Source organism: Hemibagrus wyckioides, linkage group LG27 (assembly GCF_019097595.1).
Source record: "Hemibagrus wyckioides isolate EC202008001 linkage group LG27, SWU_Hwy_1.0, whole genome shotgun sequence".
Classification (NCBI taxonomy): Eukaryota; Metazoa; Chordata; class Actinopteri; order Siluriformes; family Bagridae; genus Hemibagrus; species Hemibagrus wyckioides.
Genome location: NC_080736.1, coordinates 6,003,357 through 6,016,538, shown reverse-complemented (window position 1 = coordinate 6,016,538; position 13,182 = coordinate 6,003,357).

Here is a 13,182-nt window from a genome sequence, read left to right as displayed (position 1 = left end):
ATCCTACCAGGTTAAAGTTGCCCACTAAAGGGAAATGAAACATAATCTAACGGGTTATACCACAGAACATAGAACATAGTGAGCATAGAACCTTGTAACGTACAGTATAATATACATTATTGTTTAGCACATCTGACAGGGTTTCATCAATGAGATAGAAGCCTTTATTTGTAACATATACATCACAGTGAAATTTTATTCTTTGCAAATATAAGCATGTTAGGCAGTTAGGGTCAAAGCACAGGGTCAGATAAGGGCTTTGATTAAGGACCCAGTGCTGGGGTTTGATTCCCTCACCTTCTGTTCAGCAACCCAGAGCCTTTCCTGTTGAAACACCACTGCCACAAAGGCATGGTTGTGCAGCAGGAATAATTTCTGCCTCAATGCTCCAGAGTCTCAGGACCTATCCTGACCACAGGTTACTATCTACCTGGAGCGTCTGTGCTGGTTTGCATCCATCTCCCAAAAACTAGGATCAGATTGTCTCTGCCAATAGATTGTCCCTGGTTGTGAATGAGTGTGTGAATGTGTGTGCGTTGTATCCTGCAGTGTTGTACTAGTGTACCATTCACAGTGTTCCCCAGGATCCACTACGATCCAAGCCAGGATAGAGTATTTACTGAAGACTTCACCCACACCACTTACTCCAACCAGGTAAGCACTTCTGTAGTCTGGTGGCTAAAACAGAGAGGCTCAAGAGGCTTCGTCCATCATACATATCCCTTAGGATGATATAAAGACTCATTTACTCCATTGTCATTGTGCACACTGCACTTTTACTGTTACTACATGTAACTCACCTGTGTGTTTAACACGCCATGTAGTACATATTGCATGTCATATTCTATTATTACTTCTTCTTATGTCTATTCATTTTTTGTATACTGTATATAACTGTGGATGTGACAAATAAAGTCTTGAATCTTGAGTGAATGAATGAATGTATGCAGGTTTCTAAGGTTAAAGTAAAGCGTTTTTATGTGAATATATAAAGTCAAGATTGATGAGTTTCAAAAGCATATTCAAGGCAAATGAATAGAAAAGTGTGTCACAGGCTGGTTATAATCTAAAATAATATATCAAAGGCTTAAACATTAGATTTTTTCCCTAGTAAACTGAAATATAGCACCGAAGAAAGAGGATGTCTGATACTCCATTGTCCAACAGGGGGCAGCCAAGAGCCAAGGAAACATATAGAAAAGCCTGTGAAAGCTCTGCTCATGGACACGTGAAGCTCAGACACATTTCACCAAAACCACAAATATAAACAGGCCATTTTCAGTGAATAACAAGATGTCATCAATGCACAATACAACCCAGCCAAGTATCTGTGGCTTTCCGGAATATAATAACGCCACATGAAAGAGTGCACAACAGACCTGGAGAGAGATCCACGCACAGATCAGTTCGGGGTTCTTCTTATAGTCAGCGTGATGCTAGGAAATGAGGGGTCATAATCACACAGGGGAAATGAAAAGGTAGTAATAGCTGCATGTGACAGTGGAGTGGGTGGACTAAAAAGGAAAAAAATAAAAAATAATATAAAATATATATACACACTGACCAGGCATAACATTATGACCGCCTGCTTAATATTGTGTTGGTCCCCCTTTTGCTGCCAAAACAGCCCTGACCCATCATGCATTGTGTATTCTGACCCCTTTCTATCAGAACCAGCATTAACTTCTGCAGCAATTTGAGCAACAGTAGGATCTGTCTGTTGGATCGGATCACACGGGCCAACCTTCACTCCCCACATGCATCACTGAGCCTTGGCTGCCCATGACCCTGTCGCCGGTTCACCACTGTTCCTTCCTTGGACCATGTTTGATAGATACTGACCACTGCAGACCGGGAACACCCCACAAGAGCTGCAGTTTTGGAGATGCTCTGATCCAGTGGTCTAGTCATCACAATTTGTCCCTTCGTCAAACTCGCTCAAATCCTTACGCTTGTCCATTTTTCCTGCTTCTAACACATCAACTTTAAGGACAAAATGTTCACTTGCTGCCTAATATATCCCACCCACTAACAGGTGCCATGATGAGGAGATAATCAGTCTTATTCACTTCACTTGTCAGTGCTCATAATGTTATGCCTGATCAGTGTGTATATTTGTTACACAGGACACTGAACTATACTTGGGGTATTTTATACACTCACAGTAGAAAATCTTTTATTTAAGGTAAGTATAAAACATTACTCTGTATTAAATATGCCATAGGAGCAAAAAACTACTCTTGAATATCAGAACTGAAGAGAAATATAATATAAAAGTGAAATAATAAAGAGTCATTATTTTATAATGGAATTGCTAGTACTATTGATTACGCTGGAAAGCTTAAGTAAACCCATTAAAATACAGACACGACGACGTATCATTTAAAGCTATGTATGTGCGTAGGTTTGTGTGTGTGTGTGAGAGAGAGAAGTGAGAGACAGAGAGAGAGTGAAATTAGAATTGGCTGCTAAATTATCTGAGCTCCACACAGGAATACACACGCTTCACACACCCACAGAGTGCAGAAGCCAGAGTTAATCAGGCAGCTCAAAGTCCCAGTGTGCTCCTGCTGAGAGCTAATGTAACATGGACAACACCATGGGCATGACTAGAGCCGTGTAAAATGTATTAATTATATGGGTATGGATCATGCTGAGTAAGCAGAAATAGTGTGATCAAGCAGAATATTTGATATTTGTTTATTCGGATGCTTCAGTGTGCAACACCTTTATTTCCCTTCAGTCTTATTCCACTCTTTAAGTGCTTAGTTTTTTGCCATAAACAGTGGCTCATTTTCAGGAAGGGGATCACAGCAAGCAAGCATATACCCTACCAGATGGGTGTAGTGCAATTTATTTATTTTTCTTACATATGAACCCTTCTACTTTGTACATTGAACCACTGGAAAATAGTGGAAATTAACTTCAGGTAGTTTTCCAACCTCAGTAACAGTTCATTTTGTCCATCATTTACAAGAGTGTTTTCTGGAAGTTGAGAAGTCTTCTTTCTAGTTAGATCGAAACGTTTCACTACTCACTACTTCTTCAGCTTCTTCTACAGCTTCTTCAGTCTGAGGGATGTTGGTAGGATTCCACAACTTTGTATCCTCCAGGAGCAAGGATCCTCCCTTCCCTGGATGAAGGATTTTCTATCTGGACATAGATAGCCTCCTTCAGGTCCAGGTGGAAAAGTTTACATTTACAGCACACCTTTATCCAGAGCAATTTACAATTTAGCTAATTTCCTTGCTCAGGGGCCCAGCAGTGGCAGCTTGGTGGAGCTGGGATTAAAACTCACCACCTTCCAATCAGTAAGCCAACACCTTAACCCTAAGCTACCACATCCCGATAATCCCTAAACGCATTCTCTCAACAGAGGTGGAGGTACCTTGTCTCCTATTTTTCTTTCATCCATCCCCAAGAAGATCAAGACCTCTTCACAGGTCCACCAGGAAAGCCATACCCTCACATTCTCTGATCGTGACCTCTAATACTCTCATTACATCCTAAAGACTCCCCCACTCTCATCTTCTCCTTGTTCCTGTAACAAGGCTATCCAGGGAGGGGTCTATCCTTAAAAAACTTGGAGGATACAAATTCGTGGAATCCTCCCAATGAGGATTAGTCTCAGATGAGTAGTGAAACGTTTCCATCTAACTCGAAAGAAGTCCAGTTGACATTACTCAACTACCAGATAACCAAACATAGATGAATGAGAATCTTCACAGACATAAGAGTGTTATGTTTAAATGTCCCTGTTGCTGCCTGAGAATTTTGTCAGATTGTGTACAATGACAATACCTTACCTTACCTTACCTTATCTCCCTAAGCAGTCCTCATGCATAGAAGAGCACACAGATGCCCATGATTGGCTCACAAATCAAATTTTCAGAAATTTCAGAATAAAAACGGTGTCAACTTCAAAATCAACAACTTCCGGTGTGTGAGAAAGAAGAAAAGATCTCACCCCTTTTTCTCCTGGGGTTATAGAGAATGTGTGAAAGAAGAGGAATATCGGAAGAAAAATCAAGCTATGATTCCAATCTATACTATAGTGCGTCTGGACCTGTCTCACCTGTCAGTGAGCTCCTCACTCACAATGTGTCTGTGTCACACTGGACTGGGTTATTATATTTTTAGTGATGTCCTGGAGCCACATCAATCAATCATTGGGCGAACAGATACAGCACATGAGCCTATTAGAGGATCACACACACACACAGAAAGAGTTTGAGACTGATTACAAGCTGTGGCCACAAAAAAAACCCCCAAAAACAACACAATGTGATGTGAGCTAGAAAGAAAGAGTTGCCTTTCACTGATAATTAGAAGAAGAGCACACAGTTTTCACTAATGATCCACCTAGAGCTAGAAGAGAGAATAAAGGAATGGAACAAATCCTTAACCTTAGGGCTGTTGTTCGAATCACACGTCCTTTGTGCATTCCAAAAAAATCAACCAATTTACCCAATTTTAATCATTAAGCTGTATTCAGTGACTCTGGGCTCTAACAAAACGTCTCCAGATGAGGCTTATTATATTAATAAATAAATAAATAAATAAATAAATAAATAAATAAATAAATAAATAAATAAATAAATAAACATACTAACTAATAGATGAAAAAGAAAAAAAAAAATACAAAAACACTTGATGGATGAGACGGAAAAAAGAAAACATGACAAAAGTGTGTTGTTGTAGGAAAAGTTTCTTCACAAAAAAACTTTATTTAACTTAAAACTTCTAAAAAATTGGCAATGATTACACATTTTACCTTCTTTTTACCCATTTGTGGAACAATTGTAATAAAAACCGCAATGTAACGACTACATGAACAAGCCTCAGTTAGAAAAAGAGTTGAAAATCCGGCCTTTCTTTCTTTCTTTCTTTCTTTCTTTCTTTCTTTCTTTCTTTCTTTCTTTCTTTCTTTCTTTCTTTCTTTCTTTCTTTCTTTCTTTCTTTCCTTTCCTTTCCTTTCCTTTTCTTGAAGTCAATAAGACGAAACCTGCCACAGGAAAGTCTTCAGGACAGAGGAATTAGTGCCATCCAGTTTCCCAGCAACATGAAACGCTGCTTTTTTTGATCAACTTCAAGAGAGAGGAAAATTTTACTACAGATATGTCAGCAGATGAAAAAGAAAGACGGGAGACCAATTCCACCGGATACTCCTCTAACAGGAATGTCAGATCGTCCGGCTGTGAGCTAGCTCGAGAGCTAGTTTGTATTATAACAAGCACATGAATATAAACCTATGATTTTTTCTTGTAGCTGGAACTTTTATCAAAGCTCCTGTTACTGGAAATGACTTCACATCTTCTGACCAGTCCTAATCCAGAATACAGCCAGTGGTATAAAGTTTAATATACAGTAAATGTAACAGTTAGCTCTTGAATAGTATTCTGCCTTGTTCTGCAAAAAACATTTCATACATAATACAAAAGTAGAAGCTTCTGTTTAAGCTCTGCTCATCTTAATGGGGTAGCTTAGTGGTTAATGCATTGGGCTACTGGTCAGAAGGTTGTGAGTGTGAATCCCAGGTCCACCAAGCTGCCATTGCTGGGCTTCTGAGCAAACCCACAGTTGTATAAAATGAGTTGCTCTGGATATTTTACCACGTAATAACCACAAATGATCATTTATAGGAATAGAACAATTAAACCCAGAGTTGTTGGACTAATCTGGTTCACGGTCCCACTACTCCCACAATCCAACACTAATTCTCCCCAATGTCATCTCCTGCTATTACTGCGCCAGCACATTACTGCTTCCTGCTTTATACTCTCTTTATACGGTCTTATGTCTTTCTGCTCCACCGGTAGTGAAAACATGCAGTCCAGTAATAGAAATTGGATCATCAATCATTCATTCTAAGGGTTCAATTCCACGGCCGGGTGCTAACCCAGCCACTGAAGGGTTAACTCTCAGAGCAGGCCCCAAGCCTGAATAAAAGGGGAGGGTTGCATCAGGAAGGGCATCCAGCTTTAAACCTGTGCTAAATCAGAATACGTGGACCAAATGATCCGCTGTGGAGACCCTGAACAGGGAGAAGCCGAAAGAACAACATACATATACACGAGCCGATTGGATAATTAGCATGCCTCTCGAATATCCTTTGCCTCTTTCTGTGTTCCTTTTCACTTTTCATATTCTTGGATTGTGTAGGTGAAATTAGAGAGTTTCAATTCCTTCCAAAAATTTAAATAACATCTAAAATAACACAGTAAATAGCTATTGAGCCTAAAAACAACATGAGTGCTTGGTTTCTTTGAATTATCATTCAGACTAACTGAATTTTACTTCCCTCGAAAGGAGCTCTAAGTCTTTCTTTCTTCCGCAGACTCTATCGATTTCTCCAAAAGACAAACAGAAGACGATTCGTCATCGAAATTCGTTATGCACTCGAGGCTTTACCGAAGCGATACGTGATAGCGCAATCCATTAACGATAATGATGACATATTATTGCTATTATGATGAATATTGAGTATTTTTTTAGGATAGAAGAATAGTAATAGTCTATGCTGGGCTCTGAGCTTCGGGACACTGGCTTTGAATTGGAAGTGTGTGCGCTAGCAATCGAAAGAAAGTAATCGAGGAGAAGACAAAGCCATGCAATCAAAGCATGAGAGGAACAAGAGCAGCTCCAGATGTTTAACATTGTAGATACATGAGAGAAAGAGATGACAAAAAGACAAGGAGTGTTAGAGAGGATGAGAAAAAGAGAGAGAGTGAGAGAAGAAGAAGCCAAACTCGAGTTTAGATTCACAAAAACAGAGCTTGTCTTATTGTCTACAATCTGTTTGGATCGAAGATCCTTGATTCTGATTTCAGGACTCCGTGCAACTTTGCTGTGGTTGTAATCACATTTTCTTTTCTTTTCTATTTTCTTTTCATTTTTTTATCACTGAAAGGCTTTGTTACAGACGTTAAAAGTAAAATGTCATGTGTAAAAAGTCATTTTTAGTAAAAAGTAGTCAATTTTCCCAAAATGGTGCCCTGATGCCTGTGTTCCTTCCTTTAAAGGCCAGGGATTCAAACCCACAACCTCCCAATCTGTAATCTAACATCTTAACCACTAAGCTACCACATCCCCCACATCCCCAAGCTGAAGTTCAGGGGTTCAATCCATCCTAAAAATAAAAAATTTCACAAAATGCATCAGATTAATGAACTAAATGGTATCTGTTTTAATTCTAATACAGGGGCAGGGGCACAGTGGCTTTGTTGCCTTGCATCCTTGTGGTTTAGGATTTAATTCAATGTGTGTGAGGAGTTCTCAGGTTCTCCCCACTGCTTTAGACATGACACTGACATTCCTAAATTGTGAATGTGTGTGTGGTTGTGCTGATACTCAGATCAGGCATAAGATTATGACAGGTGAAGTGAATAACACTGATGATCTCCTCATCATGGCTCCTGTTAGTGGGTGGGATATATTAGGCAGCAAGTCAACATTTTATCCTCAAAAGTTGATGTTAGAAGCAGGAAAAATGAGCAAGTGTAAGGATTTGAGCGAGTTTGACAAGGGCTAAATTGTGATGGCTAGACCACTGGATCAGAGCATCTCCAAAACTGCAGCTCTTGTGGGGTGTTCCCGGTCTGCTGTGGTCAGTATCTATCAGCGACAGGGTCATGGATCCAACAGACGAGCTACTGTTGCTCACATTCCTGAAGTAGTTAATGCTGGTTCTGATAGAAAAGTGACAGAATACACAGTGCATGACGAGTCAGGGCTGGTTTGGCAGGGACCAACACAATATTAGGCATGTGGTCATAATGTTATGCCTGATCGGTGTAGGTTGGCACCCTGTCCTTGGTGTACTCAGCCTTGAGTCCTGAGTCTCCTGAGATTTCTACTCTCTAGTCTTCCTGTGACCCTTGTGTACGATGCCACATGCTAGTCTTTTAATACTACTCCCATTAGTTATAAATACTTTCCACTGAAATTCCTTTTTAAAGTTAAAGTTGCAGAATCGTGTAAACCTCTGTCTTAGTTTAAAATGTATTTAATACTTTAATATATTTTTCAGTAATGCATGTTGCTCTGGGTGGTTATGGAAATCGCAGGAACACTGGACACAAGTCTGTATTGAATTTTCATGGTACTAATTAATTCCAGTGTATTGTATAGTGCTGTTTTCATGGTCAGAAGGTGTTTGTTCATTTTCTATAACTGCACAGCTGTGACTCTAATGCAACCGCAAGGCAAATTACAGGCTTTTATATACTGTATATATATATATAATATATTAGCATTTTTATAGTAACAGCCAACTCAAAGGGACAGACGTTCCACATGAACTGATTCAAAACATTAGAATTGTTGATACGGTGAAGTTTTCTGTGAGGACTCGTGTTTCTTCATGATAAAGAAGCTTTGCACTGTAGTTTCTTGGTAACCTGTCAAACTGCTTTCATTTTTTTTGTCTTATAAACTGCAAGAGAGAGAAAAAAGAAAGGTAACTAGCTCATTTTGTGGATTTTAATTATATCTCTAAACTGAATTTAGAATAAAATAAAAGCCTTTATATTGTCACATACACGTTACAGCAGATCCCAACTTTGGAGGTTGGGGTCAGAGCACAGGGTCGGCCGTGATATAGCACCCCTGGAACTGTGAGGATTGAAGGCCTTGCTCAAGGGTCGAACAGTGGCAGCTTGGCAGTGCTTGGGCTTGAACTCTGACCCTCCTATGTGGCTCTGCACTGACCAGAAAGTCAATGGCTTAATACTACATGTTACCTGTTACTTATCTTTGACTGTCTGTGCTGAAAAGTTATTCTCTCCGTCATCATTTCTGTCTTAAATTCTGGTAATAATTTTCATCAGCATTAAAATTATCATATTAACATATGCAAATGATGACATTAAGGGTCCTGCTGCTAGTTTAATACAGTCACGTCATAACGCGATATAAAAAGTTAAGCTGTGTTCTAATTAGGTTTGCTCTAATGTGGTGTTCTAATTAGGATTAGAAAGAGTATTACTGAGCGACAGAGGGATAAAATCTAGCGAGGAGAGAGAAAAAAAGGGAACAAATCGGCCTTCCTCATGGGACGTAGTGAGAGACTAACGTATTTTTAATGAGATTATCTGTTCTAATCGTGGCTTATGAAACAAGCGGCAAGGATGTTTCTTGAAATTTTAGACACAGTCCACAATCCAAAGACGTAATCCAAAATGGGCAGCGAGTCAGAAACACGCTGTTTTAGATATCCAGATTGCATAAATGGGAAAACAGGCCAAAAAATAAATAAAAAAAATCAATAATGACAGAGCAAACAAGCATAGAAAATGCTTTCTAGGCAAATTTCACACCTGGGAACGTAACAATGAATGCAGCTGTTAAATCCATTTAGGAAAGACAGGGAACAGGACCCAGCTGAAAAGAACCTGGAATGAACCAATAACAGAACAAGGACGGATATAAACAAAACAAAACGAGAGCTTAAAACCAAACTGAGACACAGGGCAGGTCCAGGGTAGTTATTTGTAAGGTTAATTATAAATAAGAGTGGGTGATTATGGCAGAAGAATCATATCTTAATGCTAGAAGACATCTTCACAATTTCTTGATCTATGCTGATCATGATTTTGCTGAGGTTTTGTGGATACACTACCGTTATGGTTTTGAGATTTGAGAAAAAGTATTTCATGAGGGAAAATTTGTAAAATTTTAAAATGTCTTTTATTCTCATTTATTGAACTAGATATTGAAAGAAAAATTGTTCACAGGAGCATTTACACAAGAAATGAGGTATTCATGACAATCCAAGTAGTTAAAAAATAAAATAAAATAAAAATAAAATAAAAACAAATAAAAAAATTCTAGCTCTTGACTTTTTATTATTTATATATTATATTTAATTTAAATTTAAAATGAGTTAAATATTGCTTTTGTTTCTATTGCTCTATTTGTGAAACTCAATTGTTTAATATTAGTGACTTGAAAGAAAGCAATCCAGAAGAAATCCATAAATAAGGACATATAAGGCTAGATATTCATTTAGGACAATAACAGCAGGAGGAGTTTGTTTGTGTATATGGATACTGACTTGCTGCTATGGCTGAGCTCATCCATCCATCCATCCATCCATCCATTTTCTGTAATGCTTATCCTACACAGACTCGTGGGTAGCCTGAAGCCTCTCCCAGTGGACTCAGGACACTAGATAGAGCACACCCTGGAAGGGTGCCAACCCATCACAGGGCACAATCACACACACACACACATTGACACACTACAGAGAATTTATAAATGTCAATCAGCCTACAGCGCATGTCTTTGGACTGCGGAAAGAAACCCAAGTACCCAGAGAAACTCCTAAAGCACAGGGAGGAAAAGGGAATCTAACAACCAAGCCACCATGGCCCCAGTGAACTTCACACAACTTATCAAAACCGCGAGGAACCCTCAGATGAACAGTTTGCATAGTTAGCTAATTAAAGTTTAATTTTCAGTCAACGTTTTATCCAGCTAGTGCTTAGTAAATAGGAAAGAATATTTATTCCGTAATTATGTTCAAGCCACACTACACAAGTAACCTTAATTATACGGGGTGAACTGTGCGAAAAATAAATTCCTATAGCAGTTCCATTTTAATTACACGGCTAAGCAGACAAGCTAATTCACAAAACTCCAAAATACTTGTGCTTCCCTTCTCAATGTTTTTTTTTTCTTTGGAGGGGTTAAGTCTTTTTTTCTGGGTCAGATACTACCAAACCCTTGTAATTTGCACCCTGCCATTTAAGTTCTCCTTTTGAAGGCTGAAACCTTTATAATGTGTGAAGCGAGTAGGGCATAGTCATTATCACTTCAGACCTTGTGTAGAGAGCAGTTTTTCCTCAGTTCTCAGTGGAAGAGGTTCCCATTTCTGAAACACAACCTCCGATTTTCTTTTGCGTGGCTTTCTACAGCTGCACGGGTGGCAAATCCTCGTCTGGTAAAAGCCTTACGGAGAAGTTGCTGAGACAAAATGAGCATCCAGAATCGAGAAGTCAGGTTTGGTATTGACTCCTGTGCAAAAAGGCATTGATTTATAATCCATCTATAGACTTTAGAGGCAAAAACGAGATAATAAGGCTGCTTCATCTGTTTCCAGCCAATACTAATTATGCAAATAAACAACCCTTCACTAAACAGAATCAGATTGACTCTCGAGAGGATTGACTCCAGTAAGCGAAAAATAGCACTGGTGTAATAAAATTCACCAAATAATAGCAACACACTTGTGGAATTTTTGCATGTGATATTGAAACACTCCATGGCTGATAATAGCAAAAACAAATGACAGAAATAATTAAAAATGGAGTTATTATACTTATTCATTATAAAAAAACCCACAATAGACAGGTTAGTTAAATGAATGTACATGACAATACAGTGTGTAATTGGTAAATTTTGACGTCCTGCTTGATAAACTGAGCGTTGGTGTTGATGAATAAAAACGAGCTAACCAACATAAATTGTTCTGCTTAACCAGTAAACATCATTTTAATCACATAAGCCCCCAAATAAAAAAATGCATTAATCCGTTCTATTAAAACTGGCCTGTTAAACTGAAAATGCAAGACTCAGGGCTAGCTGATATAAATAATTTTCTTTTTGTCCTGCACTGTTTGCACTAGGTTGCACCCGATGCACTTTATGTGGCTAAAACAACTTACTTTCAGTCCTCAGCTCTGTGTTTTATGTAGCTCTATGTAGCACCAGGGTCCTGGAGAAACGCTGTTTCATTCCTCTGTGTACTGCGTCAGCTATATATGGTTGAAATGACAATAAAAGCTTCCTGACTTGATTTGACTTGAATGGTGATATCTGAACAGGCTTTGGCTTTGGAAGTTGTATACCTACGTGATTTGATACGACTGGCTGTAAGATATCTGCATATCTATCTGATAGACATACATCAGAGTGACTGAGTGCTCGTTCCTTCTCTAGCAATGAACTTTGATTCCAAAAGCTGGATTCTTTTCATTAACAAAATCAACAATGTTGGTAATTATTATCAGTGTCTTTTCCAGTAGGTGGTCCTGCAGCTCATTCTTCGCAAATGTCACACACTAATACAGTCTGTAGAGCTGCATATATTAACTAGATTTCATAACAAGCTTATTATTACACCTATTACAAGACCTGCCATATGTACAATACATGAAAGCACGGTTGTTGGAAAGTGTTACGGACTACAACAAACAAGTGCAGCTTAATATAAAAATTAATAGACCTGAAAAAGTTGAAGTTGAACCAAATGGTTAAAGCTATTGGTTTTTGAATGGAAGGATGCAAGATTCAAGCTCTAGTGCTGCCAAGCTGAAACTGTTGGGCCCTTGAACAAGGCTCTCTGCCCCAGAGGTGCTGTATCATAGCTGCCCCTGTGCTCTGACACCGACTTCCTAAGCTGGGATATGTGAGAACAGAATTTCACTTTGCTGTAATATCATTTTGTAATGTGACAAATAAAGGCTATTTCTACTATTTTAGGTGCAGCTTTTATTTTGTCAGATTTATTGACTTGTCCGTTCATTCACTTAAATTTCACCTTCTAGCTTTGCTCTCATTAAGGGGAAAAGCAGAGAGCAGGTCGGGGGTGATATGGGTTTCGACACTGACATTTTTCTTCCTTCAATAAACTTTAAAGCACAGTGCCCTAACTGCCCCAGTCATTATCAATAAAAGTGACAGAGAAGCAAGACATTTGTTAAAAGAAATATTGACATGGGACACTTCAGTTTGCTGGAGAAACTGAATAGCAGATATGTAAGGAAATTTTTAACTGATAGTGAAGCTACTACTGTACATAATGAATAAACACATTGTAGGGCAAAAATCATTGAATCATTGAAAACAATTCAATGATTGTTGGTGTGACGTGAAGATAAAACTGTTTTAGTCCTCTTATAAAGGACAACAGTGTCTCTCTATGTTTCTTTGGATGTCTTAAATTCTTTTTAATCGCGACTCAAATATTTACACTCATTTTTAATTTAGGTTCCAGAAAAAGTCCATGAAATTACCAGAAGATAGCTGTATCTGAATCCAGCCAAATAGTAAAAACATTCTGTTCAATATGATTTGTGTTGTAGAGGAAGCCTTTTAGATCAAAAATGTCACCATGGGCCCATTGATTTGATAAAACGCATTTGTAGACATTTAGTCTGAAATTTATCTTAAATATAAAGG